Source organism: Artibeus jamaicensis, unplaced genomic scaffold (assembly GCF_021234435.1).
Source record: "Artibeus jamaicensis isolate MK-2021 breed Jamaican fruit bat unplaced genomic scaffold, CSHL_Jam_final scaffold_369, whole genome shotgun sequence".
Taxonomy (NCBI): domain Eukaryota; kingdom Metazoa; phylum Chordata; class Mammalia; order Chiroptera; family Phyllostomidae; genus Artibeus; species Artibeus jamaicensis.
In genome coordinates, this window is record NW_026522042.1 from 44,136,014 (window position 1) to 44,154,670 (window position 18,657).

At 42.8% G+C, this 18,657-nt stretch overlaps 1 protein-coding gene across 2 annotated transcripts in view; it reads right to left on the reverse strand.

The window, feature by feature from the left end:
• Positions 1–10,002, reverse strand: part of ZNF366 (zinc finger protein 366) — a 61,490-nt gene extending 51,488 nt beyond the window's left edge. For both annotated transcript variants that reach the window (XM_037149070.2, XM_037149071.2), the window contains exon 1: positions 9,834–10,002. The gene's annotated coding sequence lies outside the window, so the exon portion shown is untranslated. The remainder of the gene's footprint in view (positions 1–9,833) is intronic.
• Between the last annotated feature and the right edge of the window lie 8,655 nt (positions 10,003–18,657).

Below are 18,657 nucleotides of genomic sequence, written 5' to 3' on the forward strand. Positions count from 1 at the left end.
TTACATCCTCACAAACATTTGGTATTTTCTGTCTTTTTGGTTTTAGACATTTTATTAGATGTGTAGTGGTATGTCATTGTGACTTTGGTTTGCCTTTTCCTAATCTACTGATATTGCATATCTTTTCATGTGCTTATTTGCCATTTGTATTATCTTCTTTGGTTAAGATATCTACTCATAATTTTTACCAGTTTTTTAACTGTTTTTTTTATTATTCAGTTGAGAGTTCTTTATATATTCTGGAAACAAGTCTTTACGAGATTTATTTTGCAAATACTTTCTCCTAGTTTATGGCTTGTGTTTTCATTTCTATAATGGTATCCTTTTATTGAAGTGCAAAAGTTTTTAATTTTGATGAAGTCCAAGTCATCAATTATTTATTTATTGTTTATTTTGTCAGAACCAAGAAAGTATTGACTAACCCAAGGTTACAAATATTTTCTTCTGTTTCCTTTTAAAACATTACAATTCTAACTTTTGCATTTAAGTCTATGATTTACTCCAAGTTAATCTGTGTGTGTGGTGTAAAGTAAGAGCCTAAATTCAGTTTTCCTTTTGCATATAGACATTCACTTGTTCTGGTGCCATTTGTTTCAAAGATGGTCATTCCTTTACTTTTGCAGCTTGTCAAAATCAGTTGAGAGTATACCTAGAGTTCATTCCTAGACTCTATTCTATTACTTTATTATTTTTAGGGCTGCATAATGTTTCATTTTATAGATGTATCTTGCTTAATTTAACCAATCCCTAATCAACAGACAATTATCTTAAGTCTGATCTTTTGTTTTTCTTTTGAAGTCACGCTATGGCGAATATATTGCATGTCTTTTTTGCATCTTACACCTGCAGAATAAACTCCAAGAGGAGCTGGTTTTACATTTTGATAGCATTCACAAGTCGATCTCTATGGAAGCTTTACTGTTTCACCATTACACTCTCAATGCATGACAGTACTCTTCAGGTCCTCGGAAACAAACATGCTGATAAATGTCTCGTCTTTTGTTTCATCAAGTAGGTAAAGAATGGTGTCTCCATTTAATTTGCATTTTTCATGAAGTGGGATGAGTGTCTTTATATTTTACACATTTAAGAACCAACTATATTTCATGTTATGGGAAATGTGTGCTTTTGAGTCATTGGCCTGCATTCTGTTCATTTCGGTTCTTTGTGATACACATTGCAAGTGTTTCCTCCAGTTTTTTTGTTTGTCTTTCAACCTTGGCTATTGAGTTGGGTCCTTTAGGAGCTTTCTTTTAATGGAATAAAATATATAGTAAATGCTAAGCCTAGGTAAAACTAGAAAGAACTTCCCTACTCCAAGCTTCAAAAAAAAATAAGTCTCCTATTTTTTCTAGTACTTTTATGTTTATATTTTTAACATTTTAAATCTTTAACCTGGAATTTATTTTCATTTAAGAAATAAAATAAGGATATAAGTTTATTTTTTCCCAAATATCTAATGAGTTGTCCAAACATTGATAACTACATAGTCCAACTTTCTCCTTTGATATACAATGATATTTTTATCATATATTAAATGTCCATATGCATTTAGACTCAGTAATTTGCCATATTTTATGTGTCAACAAGCACACTCAAACCTCTGAACTGAGTCCAAGTTTAGCCTTCTCTCCTGCAATGTTCTCTAAATGACACACAGTGAGCGAATGAAGCACTTATGAATTGCCTGTGATAACAGTTAAATTGTCTCTCACCTTCTACCCCACTGCCATTAGCTAATAAAATTCAAGCGCTTTTTAACATTGTTAAGAAATATATAATTATGACAGTAAATCTGACCAAAAATCAGATACCATGTTCTTGAGTCAAATTAACAATTTGGTGCTAATTCATGGTTTCCTTCCAGAAGAGTAAATAATTTTGGATAGGTTGTGTGTGTGTCTGTTTATACACACATGCGTAAGGCAGATGTGCCACATACAGTAGAGATAGCACTTTATTAAGTTAACCAACTCTTCTTTCCACCAACTCCACATTGGGTGAAGAGCAAATAAATTTGGTCCTTTATGTCCTGATCCTTCTGGGCTAAGATTTGCTCCTGGTTTGGTGTCTCCCTAACTGCATGTATTAAGTATGTGAGGCCAAAATTTCTCTTCTAGGGGCTGAGAGGAACAGAAAGGAGCCAGGGTAAGCCATGGTGAAGAGAGGGATGTATGAGCACTTAGCGGTTGTAAAGATACACCAAATGGAATTGTCTTCTTCAAAATGATGTTGTGTTGGGCTGCACCTTCTTTTCCAAAAAACTGGGCCCTCCATTCTTTCTCTAACATTTCTTTTCATCTCTCGTGGCTACAACCAACAGATAAGAACTCTCCATCCCTGGGCACCTTAATGGAGCCATAGATTGGATGATTGGATCATCCTCAGCCCTCCTGAAACCCAGTCACTTCCTGGCACAATCACCCATTGTCAGGGTGACAGGGTGACAGTTGCCAAGAAGCGACTGGGTTTCAGGAGGGCTGAGGATGATGTTGGAGGAGATGCCAATTTGCTTGCTTCATTACTGGGTATCTCCTGCACTCAAGAAAGACGATGCTCATATCTCTTTAAAAACCTTGTAGGAGTCAGGATCCTCAATATATCTAGGAGTAACCATGTAGAATTTTTTGCATGCTCCTCATCCTGGAGTTAAAGTTCTAGTAATTCAAAAACCCCATCTTTGTGGATTAAGTCTATTGCTCCTTAGCACCTTAAAAGTGTTCAATATACACATATTTTTTAGGATAGGGCTGGAAGACCTCTCTTTGTACATTTTTGTAAGCCGAAAATGTCTATGGGGGTGAGCGGGAAGGAGGAAGTTGCACTGTGTTGTGGGAAAGAAAACTGCTTGAACTAGAGAAACAGCAAGAAATAAAGTGGTGGTGCATTGTGGTGGGAGTTCCATGAAACAGCACTGAAAACCTCAGGTTTTTCCTCTCCCTCCACTTCCTGTGGAAGAAGACCAGAGGGCTCGCCTCCACTAAGAAGTGATACCATCATCTCCATCCAGGCAGAGGCCGGTTTTGTCCAGGCTGAAGCAAACCAGAGGCGATTCCGGTCCTCTCCCTCACTCTCTTCCGGCCTTGCTTCCTTTCCCCACCCCTCCAACAATAGCCCCCTCTTGATTTCTGTTCCAAGAGAGAACGGTGAGTCCCCAGTGCAAAGGAAACTCCAAGGATTCTTTCCGCAGAGTTTTCTAACTGGGGAGAGTGAGGTGTGTTCTCTGGCATCTGCTCCTTGGTGGTGATGCTGGAGTCCCAGCACCCCTCTCCCTTCCCTCTGAGAGACACAAGGCAAGTAGCAGGGTTTCTTGTCCCCATTTATTAGCATTCAAAGAAAAAAGCTGGCAGAGTATCTTTTTCCTGGAAGGACTGTGAGGTACTCTCTCATACACTGTTGCTTTTAAATATTGTTTAAATTGCTGAAAAAAACCGAACATCTTTTTGGGGTGGTATCCCCCAAATACCTGTCACTGCCCCTGCTGGGACTTTCTTACCCTGAGCCAATATTTTGTGGACTAGACAGAGACTTGGACCCTGCCCCAAGTTTATTAGATCTGGAGAAAGGCCTAGGAATCCTCCTCAGGTGATTCTGAACTTTGGAGTTCAGAACACACTTGGAAAACAATATCCTAGACCTTTCCTCTCCGAGATTTCAGGATCCTTCAAGACGGAGTTAACCTGCTGAGCAAGATCACAGAAATCATGCCTAATGTTGCTCAGAACTGAATAGACTCAAGGCCGGTCCAGCAACACCACTATCCAGGAGAGAGTAATGTGTTCTTGGTCAAGGTCAAAGTTAACCTTGTAACTCTTTGGAACAGAGACTGACACTCCAAAATCAATCTGTGTACACATAGAACAAAAGCCTACAGTAGTGCTGTTGAGGCCTGAATCACACAGAGATCGTCTTAAAATGCTGCTTGGGATGCAGGAGGTCTGGGGTGGAGCCCGAGATTCCAACAGACTCGCAGGTGATGCTATGCTTTTGGTTCTTGGACTATTTTTGAGAAGCACTGCCTTAAGGGACACTTAGTTATTTAAGATATTAATTACACTTTCTTCTTAACGAGAAACCTATAAATGAGCAACATAGGTTTGGTGACCTTGAACATCACTCTCGGGTATCTGTTAAACAAGGTGGTTTTGTTTCTTCATCTCTAAAATGGGGCTAATAAAGCACCTACTTCTTAGAATTGGAGGGGTAGGTGAAATGATGTATGTAGAGTTCTTAGCAGGCCCCAAACTTGGTAATGACTGCTCTGTAAATGTGGCCATTGGAGGTCGTGGTGCTCTTCTGGTTATCTCATTCTCACATTTAATTTCCGTGGCCATCCTAGGGAGAAGTTTAGGTGAGGCCTGAATGTATCAAAGCAAAATAGGAGAATGGGTCAGAATTGCCTTTGTGGCCCCTGGTGCTTGGCACCAAAGGGATGGGCTTTATCCGTGTCAACAGAGAGAGATTCTTCTGTTTCTACCTTAAGTAACAGAAACCTGAGACCCTAGTGTTGTTACTGTACTTATACTTACCACTTGAAATTTGCCAAAGAAGTGAAAAACTGCCTCAGTCCAGTATTTGTTCATTTGGCTGTCTCCATAGCCTAATTATATAAAGGAAAGGGTGTTGTGCTCCACAAGGATATCACATTTCCCTCCCTGAATTCACCCCTTCGTGTTTGTGTAAACTCAGCCCAAGAGGCATCCCTTTAACTTGGATTTACAGCCCTGCCTAAAAAAAAACAGGGAGCGTTCAGCATTTCCTACAAGGCTGAACCCTGGCTCACAGCTCCGTTAGTCAAGGAAAAACAAATGACCATTCTCTTTCTCTCCAAAAACAATCTGCTAACCCATCATCTGCCCAGAAAACAAATGAAAACTAAAATGCAACCAACAGCCTTTTCTGTGTACCTGATCAGTGTTTATCTCCACAAGCACGTGGGCGGAGTCCTTTCCAAGATGACACAGTCATATACATGGAGCAGGCCCAGGCACATAATGGTGGAACAAGCTGTAATTCCAGCTGATTCAGAGGGGAATAAATACACCAAACTGGCAATCTGGCATTATCCAGACCCCCCAAAAAGTTTGACTCGCTTTCTTACTTATTAACTGCTGATTTGGCAGTATATAAAGGTAGCATGTTTTACTCTACAGCCCACTTATTTATGACATCATCTATTCAACAAATATTTATTGTGAATCTGGTATGTGCCATGTGCTATTCTAGGCTGTGGGCATACAGGTGGTCGAATGAAGTCACTGTCCTCATGATGCTTGCTTTCTAGTGAATGTATATGTTACACATAACTTCTGGTGCAGACACGTTCTTATTCTTTTATCTGAATGCCACTGTTTCTTCTAGATGTATTTGGCATTTGGCTAGCTGTTTCTGAGAGTATGTCAACACGGTCGTTGCGGCTCTGCTCCTGTCAGATGGAGGCCCACGTCTACCGGTGCTCTGCTTAATTGGCCATATAACCATAAGAGGAAAAATGTTGAGTGATTTAGGTAGAAATGAAATCAGGGAAATCAAAACAATTTTTTCCTTGTAGTTAAAGCAGACTTAACATGACGAGTGTTGGTTTTTCAAATACCATTATCACCCTTTGACCTTTCCATGTCACCCTGACCAAGGGACAGGATCTAACTTCTAAAACAGGCTCAGCACAGCACATGTGTGAACAGATGAACACAAAGCAAAACCAAAAGAAACCGATGAGACTGACACCACCACCATTTTTAAAAAGTGAACAGAAAAGTTTCGTATTTGTGTTTTCCTTGATTAGGAACGCATGCTCACAATAAGATACAAATAATATAGAAGTACACACATCAGAAAGGGCTGTTTATACAGAGTCATAATATTTCTAGGTCTCAGGAATTGCTTTTTTATGACTTACATATGGTGATAGAACATCGATCAGTCTCATCAGACTGCCTGACTAACTAGCATATGCCTTACCCTGTAATCCTTGTAGAATAACAATCGATGTATTCAACACTAATTTTTAAAGAGAACGCCCAAAGCTGCATAGGAATTCCACTTAAAGTCATGGTTCTTAAAACATACATTTTAATTTATTATCGGAGCAATCCTGAAGAACACAGAGCAAGATGCTGACCGTCCATTTAAGAGGGTCACAGGATGTCAGTGTCCGAACCTCATAAATCTTCTAGGGCAGTGGGCAGGAGAAAAGACCAGTGTAAACAAGCCCGCAGGTGAGTTCTGATACGCAGGCGCGCGCGCACACACACACACACACACACACACACACACACCACCTTAGGAATCACAGTCCGACCCCATCATTTTATAGGTGGGAAAACTGAGGTTCAAGCAAGCACAGAAACCTGTCAAACCTCACATACAGGGGGTGGCAGAACAGCAGAGAATCTGTTGCTCAGTCTGGTTTTGTTCTGCTGAACTAAGCTTTGGTAAAAGACATCTTTTGCACATAAGTGTATAACAGTTGAGCTTCAGTTTGCTCTCCCAATCTTAATTTGCCCAAACAAGTTTAGATTGTATGAGAGCCTCTTATTCTAACTAAATAACTTCACAGGTTTGGGTTACTGGTGGTCGATTTTGGGTGGTTGTTCGTAGTTATGTGCTTTGCATTTGGAAAGTTTAACTAAGTGGATTAACTAGAGGGAAGTTTAACTAAGACCTACATTAAATTACCATTATTACTTGACAAAGTAACTAGCGCATATATTTTGAAGTTTAGAGTGAGGGGGAAAAAGCAGCTGGATCACACCCCCAGCCCTCGCACTGTTTATTGGTGTGAAGGTCAGGGACTCCATACTAAATGTTCAAGGAGCAGGATCTCCGAGTACGCTCAGCCCTTGGTGGTGGGAGAACCCGTTACTTCAAGTCCTTTTCTCTCTGGTTCTCATGGAACTGCCACGACGGTTTCCAACAAAAGTGCTTCCAGCTTCCAGCCCTCCACCACCAGGGAAAAGGTCACCAAAGACACAGAGCTCAAGAGCATGGGAAATTGGGTGAAAGGGAGAAGGAAATGTCTACAGTTTGACTGCAGTCTTTTCAAACATTTGTCTAAATTGATAACTTTCATCCCAAGACTAACTTTCCCCTGAGTGAAGTGCCACCGAACACAGCTGGCATTTCAATGCGGCCGAATCTGGCCTTGCTGCCATTATCAGAGATGAACATCAAAATAATTTGTCTCTACATTCCTTTATTTTACAAGAACTTGGGGTTCAGGATATTCTCATTCAATGTGTGCCTAACTCGAAAGCTATGAGGAATAATTTTTGTTCTGATAGACCCTTGGTATAGTATTGATCAAGAAATATGCCACAAATTTATAAAAGATGTATTCTATTTCCTACATTCAAAAAACACAGCACCCTTATGTATTAATATGACTCTTAACAAATTACAACCAACATCAATTGTAATGTGTTAATTGCCACACATTGTGTTAATTGCATTACATAAATAATCTTATTTAATCTTCACAATGACGCTATTATGTTGATGCAATTTTACATTTGGGGAAAGTGATGCTTAAAGGGGGAATTATCTGGAATAAGGCTCAGTCAGTAAGTCGCAAAACTGGAATTCAAACCCAAATCTGTGTAACAACAAAGCCTGTCCTTCTGACACCTGAGTCACATCCCAGCACACAGAAACAGGACACATCTAACATAACATTTAGATGACAAATTTATAATTTAGTTAGAGTAGGCATACAGTTTGGGCATAAATTAATTAATACCATCTCCCGTCTGTCAAATTCTGGATCATTCCAAGCTGGAGTTCCCCTCATGATATCACAAAAGAGCCTGGGATGACCCCAGAGAAGAATCACACACTGGAAGTTTCCACCAGTGCCAGCCAGCTCACTCCTTGGAACTGACTGAAGACAGATTGGCATTAACCCGACTAAACTGGTCAATGGCTTTTTTTCCTTTGGGTAGCTGAAATTTTTTGCCCTCATCAAATATTCTCATGGCAATGACTTAAGTTAAATAGAAATATTGAATATACATTTTTTTTTCTTTAAAAGAAAAGTACATATTCATCCCGAGCGCCTTTACCTCGGGTCACAGTGCCGGCAGTCGGGCTGCCCCGTGTGACCTTGGCAGATGTCCTTTACCTGCCTTGCCTTGGCCAGTGTGACTCTGCTGTCAGTTTTTTTTCTATATTGTGTTGCATCTGGAGTTTTTATTCAATAACCCAAACTGGAGAGTGTTCTGTGATGTCGTTTTAATTGGACACAAAATTAAATACATTATCAAGGAAAAGTGAAACTGAAAGAAGCAAGTCAAAATCGCAGCCCTGAGTTTTCTACTGGGGTCACAATTGCTGATAAAAGATGCAAAATGCCCAATCCAGTAAGTTTCTGCTACCTTCTGACTGGGAGATCTATGAAATGGGTGACTAGAGTCAGTGGTAGGGGAGCTGGAAGCCACTTTTAACTGTGATTAGAACGATTTTGCATACTCAAGCAGGCGAACACTAATCACGACTCTTCACCTTGCTCATTTTATAGTGCTCCTAAGGAAAGTCTCTTGAAAAAAGAAGAAAACAGAAGTCTGCTAATGCAACAAAAACCTACATAGCAATCCACTTCCATCTACTTTCTCACTCTTATCAAGACGATGGCTCAATTTTTAATAAAGATTAATTACTTGATTGTGGTTAATGTACAGTCTGGCCAAATTAATCTATAAATGAGAGACTGGATATTTTTATTACCTTCTTCACATCCCAAGTGACCTCAATCAGCAAATTTCATAGAAAGGACTATTTTAAAACTCTGCATCATTTTTGTCTTTCAGCCATTCAATACCTCTTTTAATTAAATTATTAATATTAGTAAATTCACACAGTTTTTTCGAGGGAGCTTGCTGGCCTACCTTTGACAATGTGATCTTACCTCCCTCCTGGTTTTCTGTCATGAGTTCATGGTAACATTATCCTTTCTGACAAACTTAATTGAAAAATTTAGACTTTTAAAAGCAAGTTGTATGTTTTTAAGCTTGACTCATTCGCTGCATCCTAATTGGTATGTAGAAAACCAGGCTCTGGTGAATATTTCTCAATCACATCTATAGCTTAGTTTTTCACTCCTCCTGACACAAGCAATCAATCTCAATCCTCCTATTACGGTTACATGGTGTTTTCCGAAACTAAAGTTATATGCCCCTAAATCTTTGTCTTCTTCTGTATGGCAGATGACATCTCCCACTGACAATAGATAATAAATTTACACTCAACCCACCTATGAAGCCTCAACACAAAAGCGCCCCACATGCAGTACAATTCAAAGTGGCATTCCCTTCTTCTCTTCCCTCCCCCTTAGTGATGCAGAATAACAGCCCAAAATTAACATTTCTCTTTTGGAGGGCACAGAATGGAAAGAAAAGAACAAGAGAAGGGTGCTTCAATCCAGACAATGAGTAACAAATCCCCAGAACAAACCACGAGTCCTAGCAGACACCCCGATAAGAGTCCCAAGACAGAGAGCACTGAGCAAGAGAGGAGTTCTCCAGTGCACCGGGACACATCGCACACGCCAGTGGCTCCGGACTAACCCAGCCACACCATCCACTGCAAAACTCAGGTTTAACCCGATGGCCTCCTTAGCCCCAGTGCAATTCTGGTGCCAGGTCTGCCAGCCTCAGCTCTGCAATGCATCAGTATTCTCTTTTTTAAAAAGTACAAGCTTAAATTCTGGGCCATCTATCAGTCATACCCTTTGATTAAGGATTACACCCAGGAAGGTCTTCTCTGTTGAAGGTGCCCACAGCACTACCCATCCCAGGCACACTGAGGGCCAAGTAGAAACAATCGCATGGGTGACTTACCAGCTCCTGGGTGAATGGCTGCAGCAGCCCCAGTGCTTTACCTGATCCCCGTTCTCTCTGTGCCTCTCCCTCTCTCTCTCCCTCTTTCTCTTGTGTACAGATTGCAAGGAACTTAAAGAACTCACAGGGACAGTGTTTCAAATGACTTAAGAAAGAGAACAGGAACAATACTTCGTTCTCTTTTTCTCAGATGAGTACCTTCGGGAAGAAGGAAGGAAGGGAGGGGAGAGGGAGGAAGTCAACAACCCTTTGCTTTCCTGAAAAAAAATAAGGGAACAGAAGATAGACATCTCATTTTCTCTTAAACAAAATGTTGGAAGGGGCAAAAAAAAAAAAAAAAAAACTTTGTGAAAAGGAATTCCTCAAAAAAGCTCCCTGCCCTGGGAGCATTAGAGAGATGAAACGCCTCGCTGGCCTGGCCTGTCCAAACAAATGGTGTTCCAGAGAGACAGGCTCTCCTGAGCCTGCAGTCTCTGGTATCTGGTTTGTAGAACTGACACAGCCAAAAGGGAACAAATCATGTCATGTCGACTCTGAGCAAAGGAAAGCTGGGTCTGCCGCGCTAACTGAGGCAAACCTGCAGCTGTAGGAGCGGGAGGTGGCCAGGCGGCCAGGACGCACGGCCCCTCCTAGGCCTTTCAACACCGGGCTGCTGCCGTCCTTCAGCCGGGCCCTAGATCCTCCACATCCTTCCAGGATCGAATAGCACATCTATGCACTGGTCACTGAGCCTTGTGCCGTGGACCAAACCAAGCTCCCATCTTTGCTGATGGTTCCAAAATGTTTTGAAGGCAACTTACCACACTGGTGCTGGACATAGTTTTCTCAGAAGGGTGGTTTGTATTGTTCTATCCTTTACATTCTTAAATGCTCCTTAGGGTCACAAAGTGCTATGGAACAGCATGTGTCTCAGATCGGTCTGCCATGGTTTTTAAGAAAGAGGTGGAGCGGGGCTGAATAGAAGGAGAGAGAAAATGGAGAAAATGTTCTTTATCAAGTCAGGGGCACTAGGCAGTTCAGCGGGCGGCAGGCATGCACTCCATTTAGGAGCAGGAACTCAGGAATAAAAGAAGCTTAAAATTCTCCGACTTGTGCTGCGTGTCTCATGCCCTTCATTCATTTGGTTAAGACCACTGCACCATGCACAGGAACCAGCAGTTATGTGTGCCTTTGTGGCAGCAAAAATAAAAACCAGCGTTAATGTAGTTCCTTATTTTGCTCAATTGTGAAAAAGGGTGTGGAGAGTTATACCTGATGACAAAAAGCCATTAAAGTAACAACAAGGAAAGAGCGACTCTGATTTAGTTTCTCCGTAGGAATTTTATTGGGCACTATAGTCTATAAGATTATTCTTATATCCCAACAATTTTCTCCCTCCATTAATTATGTATCTATCTATCTAATCTGTGGATCAGAAAGAACATAAAGGTATTGTGACTCAGTGGGTTTGCAAGAGCCAGGGCGGTTTTATTCTTTGCTTTCCTGTGACACCAGTACCAGCACAGCACAGGGGTTTCTGGCATGGGTGACCCAATGCCATCTACGGACAAGAAAACTGACACCCAAAGAGGAGTCTGTGCAGTTTGCCCAAAATCACACACATCAGTGGCAAAACCCAAAGTGTTATGTGTCTCCTGGTGCAGCTCTGGTGCTCTTTGCCCTCTGCCGGCCTTCCTCTATATCCTGCCTCTGTACGCAAGGGAAGGAAAATGAAAATGAAAATCTAAGCACACAAGAAAAGAGCAGGAGAGAATGGAGTAGAGTGGGGAAGGAACAGGGAGAAACCCTTTTAAAGGAGCAGAAATATCGGGGCAACACCTGGAGTAACGACGAGGGTAGAGAAGAAAACGCAGGTAAATGGGGCTGAAATGTAGCATAAAAAGTGAAAGCAGGTGGGAGTGGGTGTGTGGGCAGGGGGTGGGTGGCTGAGGGAGAAGTAGGGGAAGCTGCCCTGGGTGCTGTGGCATCAGCAGCAGACACAAAGAGGGGATGTGAAGGAACAAAGAGGCTACGAAACCCTTGCAGGAGTGACAAGTCTCTGGTCACCTGGAGAGTCGATGACAGCAGCATGGAGGCCTCCCCACTTTTCCTTCCTGCTGCAGCCTCAGGGTAAGGCCAGGCTGAGCCCCAGGAGCCCAGTCAGAATGCAGAGGATTTCCCTTTTAAGTGTGCAGAATGTGGGGACTGTCACGTTGAGGCATGTTGTTTTCTCCCAGCCCGCTGTCCCACCCAAAGAAGGCCTGGACGGGGACATGTGCCATCTGAGCTGTGTGGCTTTGATGTGATGGAGTGGCCTCTGGTCGGGATCTGGACACATCACCTCTGGAAACACTGGAAGGAGACTTCCCATGTTTTCAAAATACTGCTGTGAAGCAGCAGGGCTCTTAGACACTAAGTCAGCCACAGTTTTTCAAAAGGCTTCCCAACCCTGCCTGTGCCAGCTGTTCCACTCCTACATCCCATGGTAAACAGGCTTCTCCCGCTCTCCCTGCTCTGCCAATCACGTGAACAGTCATCCTCTAACACTTGCCAAGTCACCCACTGGGTGTCTACGAGCTAAAATGCCTATGTCCTTTGCACTAGGTTTCATTAGGAGGGAATCCATTAGGTCCCATTTAGTTCCATCAGGAGGGATTTCTAATCAGGCCCCTCAAGCTGGAGAAGTTCACTCTCCAACTGTCTCCTGGCTCATTCAGATTCAGACAGAAAGTGGAGGGAAGGATGTTTGCACTGGGGACAACTGAGGAGACCATGTGCAGAAATGGAACATGACCACGCCTCTGACCCAGCAGGGAAGCCACACATGGCACTGGATATTAGAGGTCATCAGAACAGAGACAGAGGGCTGCAACACCCTGGCACTGGATCAGGGGACAGGCAGTAACATCAAGCTGTAAAATTTGGTGCAACCAAAGCAGTGACCAGGCTCAGAACCACAGAAACATAAACTCTACTCACAATGACTCCCCAATTCTGAAGAATCCTAATTGGAACTTGTCCAGCTTCTGATCATCCAGAACTCCAGAGCTATCTGTTTACCCCAGAACTCAGCCAACCCCTGATCATGGCAGGTGGTAGAGTGAGGATAGACTGAAATATATGCTCAGAACAATATACAAACAGGTAAGTGTCTATGCTGGTGACCTTTCCCAAAATGAACACACCTGAGTAACAGAAACAGAACAGAATATCCCCCGTGACCCTCCAGCCACTACGTCCCCTCAGGGTCCTAACTCCTACGCCTGACCCAGGTGCGTATTAATTACCTATTATTAAATCCACATAACAAGTGACATCCAATTGTACTTTTCATTCTGGTTTTCTTTGCTTCAGTATTATGTTTGTGAGATTCACCCCTGTGGTTGAGTGTAGGTGGAGCTCACTCACTCTCATTCTATGACTGTATCACAGTCAACACATGCTCTCCTGAGGATGGACGTGCGGGTTGTTTTGAGTTTGCGGCTGTTTCACAGGGGCTGCCAGGTGTCTTCTTAAGTTGGATACAGGGCTCTTCTCTCTCCAGGAAGATTGTCCGTGCCAGCGATTCACAACTTTCTGTTTGACTTCCTCTGACACATGTCTCCTCTCACCTGGGATGCCTGGCGTACATGGATTTTTAAATTCAAATGGCTTTCATTTGAGGACATGCTGATACCCTTGAAGATGTTGGCAGAGTCCCCGAGGAGCTTTGGAAGAAGTTGGAAGACACCATTTTCACTTCCAGCTGCAACCTGGAGATGCTAGTTCCTACGGCTCTGAGTCATGCTCCATCGGCTCTCCATCTCGCTTCCAGATTCTGTGGAACGTGGGTCTCTCCTCCCCCCCTGGGGCTTCTCACGGCAGGCTAAGTTTCATAATATTAATGTGCAGAAAAGATGGCCAAGGCTCCGGCCTGAAACTGCTGTGACACTTCCTTTGTTTTTCAGATTTATTCTCTTCATCTTGCCAAACCCCGATATCCTCCAAGTCCCAACCCTCAGAACATGAGAACGTTCATTTATTTCTTCCTTTCAGCTCTTTTTTTTAGCATGAAAAGATGAAGTGAGGAATTCATTCAAACAAGTTGCTGAAGAAAGTCTGTTTTATGAATCTAGTTTCCTCATTTTGCAAGTGGGGGTAATAACAACACCTATTTTTCATAGTATTAGGAGTAAAGAGTAAGAATACTAACATCTTTCACATACTTACCATGCACCAGGCACTGTTCTAAACACACTACATGGCATGCCTTATTTAATCCTCACAATGTCCCTGTGAAGCAGCTGCTATTATGGTCCTCTATACCACCTCTTCTTCATAAGGTGAGGAAACCGAGGCATGGAGAAGTTACACTTCTTCTCCAATATTACACAATTCATAAAATTTCAAACCCAGGGAATTCTAGCTCAGACTAGTAATTTTTAACGATGAAGGCAACTTGCCCTGCTCTCTGAACGAACACTGCCTGGCACACAGCAAAAATTCAGTAAACGGTCCTTCAAACTGGAGAACAACCTCTTTTGTGATACTGAAGATAAAAGTGTGTGGCGCAGAGGCTCATTCTGGGATGATTCAGTGCCCAGGCCTAATGGAAAGGCAGGCCCTTTGCCAGGTGTGATTAATGTGCCTCTGGGTTTTACTGCCTGGTAGAAGGGAGACGCGTTGAACAAATGATACCTCGGTATCTAAGCAATTATGGTCTGTGCTCTGAAGAGGAAATCTGGGAGTTAAGAGGGCTTATAGTAAGGTACCAAATCTAAACACAATGTCAGGAAAGGTCTTCCTAAGAAAATGACATGTAAACTGGGACCCGGGAATAAGTAGCATGATGGGGAGGCAGCAGCTTATGTAAGGGGCAGCCTGGGGAGACCAAGTTCAGATTCTCAGATTGATCCTAAGATGAATGAGGAATCATGAATGATTTTATACAGGAATGGGACATGATGAGATTTGCATTTCAGAGAGCAGATTTTGATCATTTTGTAAAAAATTGTTTGTGGACGGGCAAGAGTAGAATCAGATGAAGAGTTGTAAAGTCTAGCCTAAATCCGATGGTGCCAGTAAGGGCTATCAGGAGATGCAGGTGGACGTGCTACTTGCCTAGAGAGATGATGGGATGATACACTTTGGGAGCTACGCTGATACCCCTTACAGGAGTCTGTTGGAGAATGAATATAGGCAGTGCCGGGCACACAGACGGCTAGCTTATGGGAGTTCATACTTTTGAACGGCAACTTCTCTACCATGTCCCCACTCTTCCCCCAATTCCCAGAACCTCCAAAGCTGAGTACCTGCATGCCTTTGCCCCAGCCCAACCTCCTGGTCTACCTGCTCTGCTGTCACTGTTCTAAGGTGTATCCCCAAGCCAAAATTTCTTGACATTCACCCAACAAAGTTTGTGTTCCTCTATTACATACCCAGTGGATTACTGAAAAGCTGGTCGCATCCTCACAGTTGGTCCAGGAGTGCTGAGTTTGAGGGATGGACTAGAGCTCAGTGTTTGAACTACTGGGGTTGAAGAAAATGCACCCTAGGCAGTCCCTGTTCAATCCCCTGCAGAGATTTTCTAAGGAAAGTCTGTTATCTGAGGTGGATTGGTTGCAGCATATTATGGGTTGTAAGAACTGGCCTGTGGATGTAATCACCAAGGAACATGTGGTTTGTATTTAAAAAAATGCATTCAAATGCATTTGGGCTCCAAATAGTTAATATAAGCCAATGAGCATTTTTAAATTAGGGAATGGCAGTAGTTATACCAAAAAGCAACTGTGGGTTTATTACCAGATTGGAGATGGGCAAGCATTCTCCTTCAGTGTTCATGTTCACAGTTCAGTAGAGCTCATCTCACATCCTTCCTCTGGAGGAGCTTTTTCTTGCAGGCTCTTCCCAAGCACCCTAAGATTGTATGTGTCTGTGACAGACACATGTGACAGAAGGGACAAGAAACAATGTTATACATTAAATCAAATAAGATGATAGTGCCCCTTCCTTAAAAAGTCAGCTAACAGTTCTATATCACTGTTTCTCTTGGCTCTCACCTCTTCCCCGGGTTGTGCCCAGCCCAGGACATTCATAGTCCCAGGAAATCAGCCCTGAGCCTGGACCGCCGTTGGCTAGCGCACGATCCCCTCAGAGGGAGCTGGTTCTGCTCCTGGCTCTACACCCTCAGTGCCAAATTCTGCCTCAGGAATGTCCGCCAGATCTTCCGAGGCCGTACTGACTAATGCCCAGACCTCTGCTTTGTCATCTGCACAGGCCTGTGTAGGGGCCCAAGATTTCCACTATGTGAAGAAAATCCCCAGTCTGTCTCATTTCCCAGTCTTTGGGGATCCAGCTCACGCAGAGGGTCAGGCCTTTCCCTTCTTTAACCCCAATGACACACCCTTCAGTTTCTTTGTACCTAGACCAGTGGTAAAATTAAATATTAAGTGAACCAGTAACCCAAATCAGTGCCCACTGTACACTGCAAGAGAGTGTGATGGGCCACCTGGCAAACTGAAGGGTCCGTGTCCTAGCTAAAGTGGCTTGTGGCCATATGAGAACACAGGCCTAAGGTGACCAGACGTCTTATTTTGTAAAAAATAAGAAAAAAAATCTGAACTTTTTAATGTGAAGTATCTTAATTTTAAAGTTTTAGGATGAAAAAGGCTATCTTTTGAAGATATTAAGGAAGTATTATTAATTTGAGGGGGCATGATAACGATGTGGTGGATTTGCTTTAAAAATACATAGTGAAGTATTACCAAATAAAATGTAATTTGTCTAAGATTCTATAAGAAAAAATATATTTTATATGTAAAGAGAGTCTAAATTTGATGTTTTTAGCCCTGGCTGGCGTGGTTCAGTGGATTGAGCACCAGCCTATGAACTAAAGGGTCACTGGTTTGATTCCCAGCCAGGGCACATGCCTGGGTTGTGGGCCAGGTCCCCAGTAGGGGGTGTGCAAGAGGCAACCACACATTGATGTTTCTCTCCTTCTCTTTCTCCTGCCCTTCCCCTCTGTCTAAAAATACATTTAGAATTTTTTAAAATATATCTGCATATTTTAAATTCTTTGATAGTCCTCTCCTTGAGAGATGGACTCTATTCCCCATTCCTTGAGCGCTAAAGACTTTGACTTAGTGAATTATTCCTAAAAATAGAAGAATAAGGTGAAAGTAATGGGGAGTGACTTAGGAACCAGGTCACAAAAGGCACTACGGTTTGCTCCTTGCTTACCCTCACTCAGTTGGCTTGCTCTGGGGGAAATCAGCTGCCATGTCAGGATGGCACATAAGTAACCTGTGGAAAGGGCCACGTGAAGCGGACCGAGTCCTGCTGTAATGGCCCTGTGAGAGCATCATCTTTGTATTGGATCGTCCAGCCCGGTCAAGTCTTCTGATGCCAGCGACCCTCGCCACATTGGACCTGCAGCCAAACCACCTAGCTGAGTTCTACCTCACCCATAGACACTGTGAGATAATAAACACTTGCTTTTCTAAAGCCACTACACTTTGGGGTAATTTGTTAGACCCCATAAGATAATCAATGCATTAGCATTAGGGCAGCTGCTAATTTACAACTTTTGACCCTAATTTTCAAATAAAAAATCCCAGGCAGGAATATTTGCTGGTAGGAATCACAGTTTGCCGCTGAAACGCAACGAGGCTGGTGAGTGCTGCTCCCACCTCCACACCACCACCAGTGGGGGGCAGCTTTAGAGCATTTGTACACTAGCCTCTCCTACCTGGAACACCTGAGAGGAAAGTACATTAGTAACCCCTGGCATGGGTATAACAGACTATTGAGTTCAACTCACCACCTGTACAGTCGATTTTGTTTCTTCTTTCTCTCCCACACTTGTCAGGGAGCGGAGGTGAATCTTCTGGGGCAAGTTCTCTTTTCAGGTGTCTTTACTTGAAAGATTTTCAATTGCCACGGGTCAGAAGATCGGCAGCTAATTTGCTTTATGTGGAGGTAAAATCTCTACTTAGTGTTGTGAATGCTTGATGAATACCAGTTCATCCTTTGAAAGCTACATATTAGATTTTATTGAAAAGAAAAAACAATAACAAAAACCTTTCCTGAAAAAAAATGCTACATAGAAACTAATACAGACAACAAAATGTAAGTTTCACAGGAATCTAGACTTTGCTGGTTCATTGCTGTATCTCCAGTGTTTGGAAGTCACCTAGCATATGGAAGTTGCTCAATAGGCATCTGTTGAATGAACAAATGAATGAATGAATGAGTGAGTGAATGAGTGAGTGAGGAATGAATGAAACCAAAGATAAGCAGCTCCATTGGAGGAGGGTGAAGTACTACTATTCACTGGGCATTTTCCTTCCCCTTCCACTCCCCCATTTCCTCTCAAATATCACCTTTTATGAAGCACCTTCAAGGAGGGTAAGACTCCTTAAGAAACACTGTTTTACATGCATGGACCAGGAAGAACCTTTGGAACTAGATAGAAACAGATTCAGCCCTGTCCTTCCACTTACAGGTCACAAGGCCTGGCAGTAGTCTTCACAGCTCCTCTTTGGTTCTGATTGCTGCTGCTGCAGCAAAATAAGCTCCCAGCCTTAATTCCGGAGGTGTCACAGCTGTCCGGGCTCCCCTTTCTTTTAATATTCAACCCGAAGGCAGCAAGTCACCATTTGTGAGGCGCTTTGAAACTGACAAATCAGAGGCCTCAGAGTAATGTGACCTGAGGCACACAGCTTGGCAGATGACCTGATGTGAGTGATTTTCAAAGCAGCTGTCACTGAATAGAAGGCAACCTGTACAAAGGAGCCAGCCAAAAATAATGGGGGAGGTGAAAAATTTTTTTAAAAAAGAGAGAAGAAAAGGAAAAGCACACAGGGCA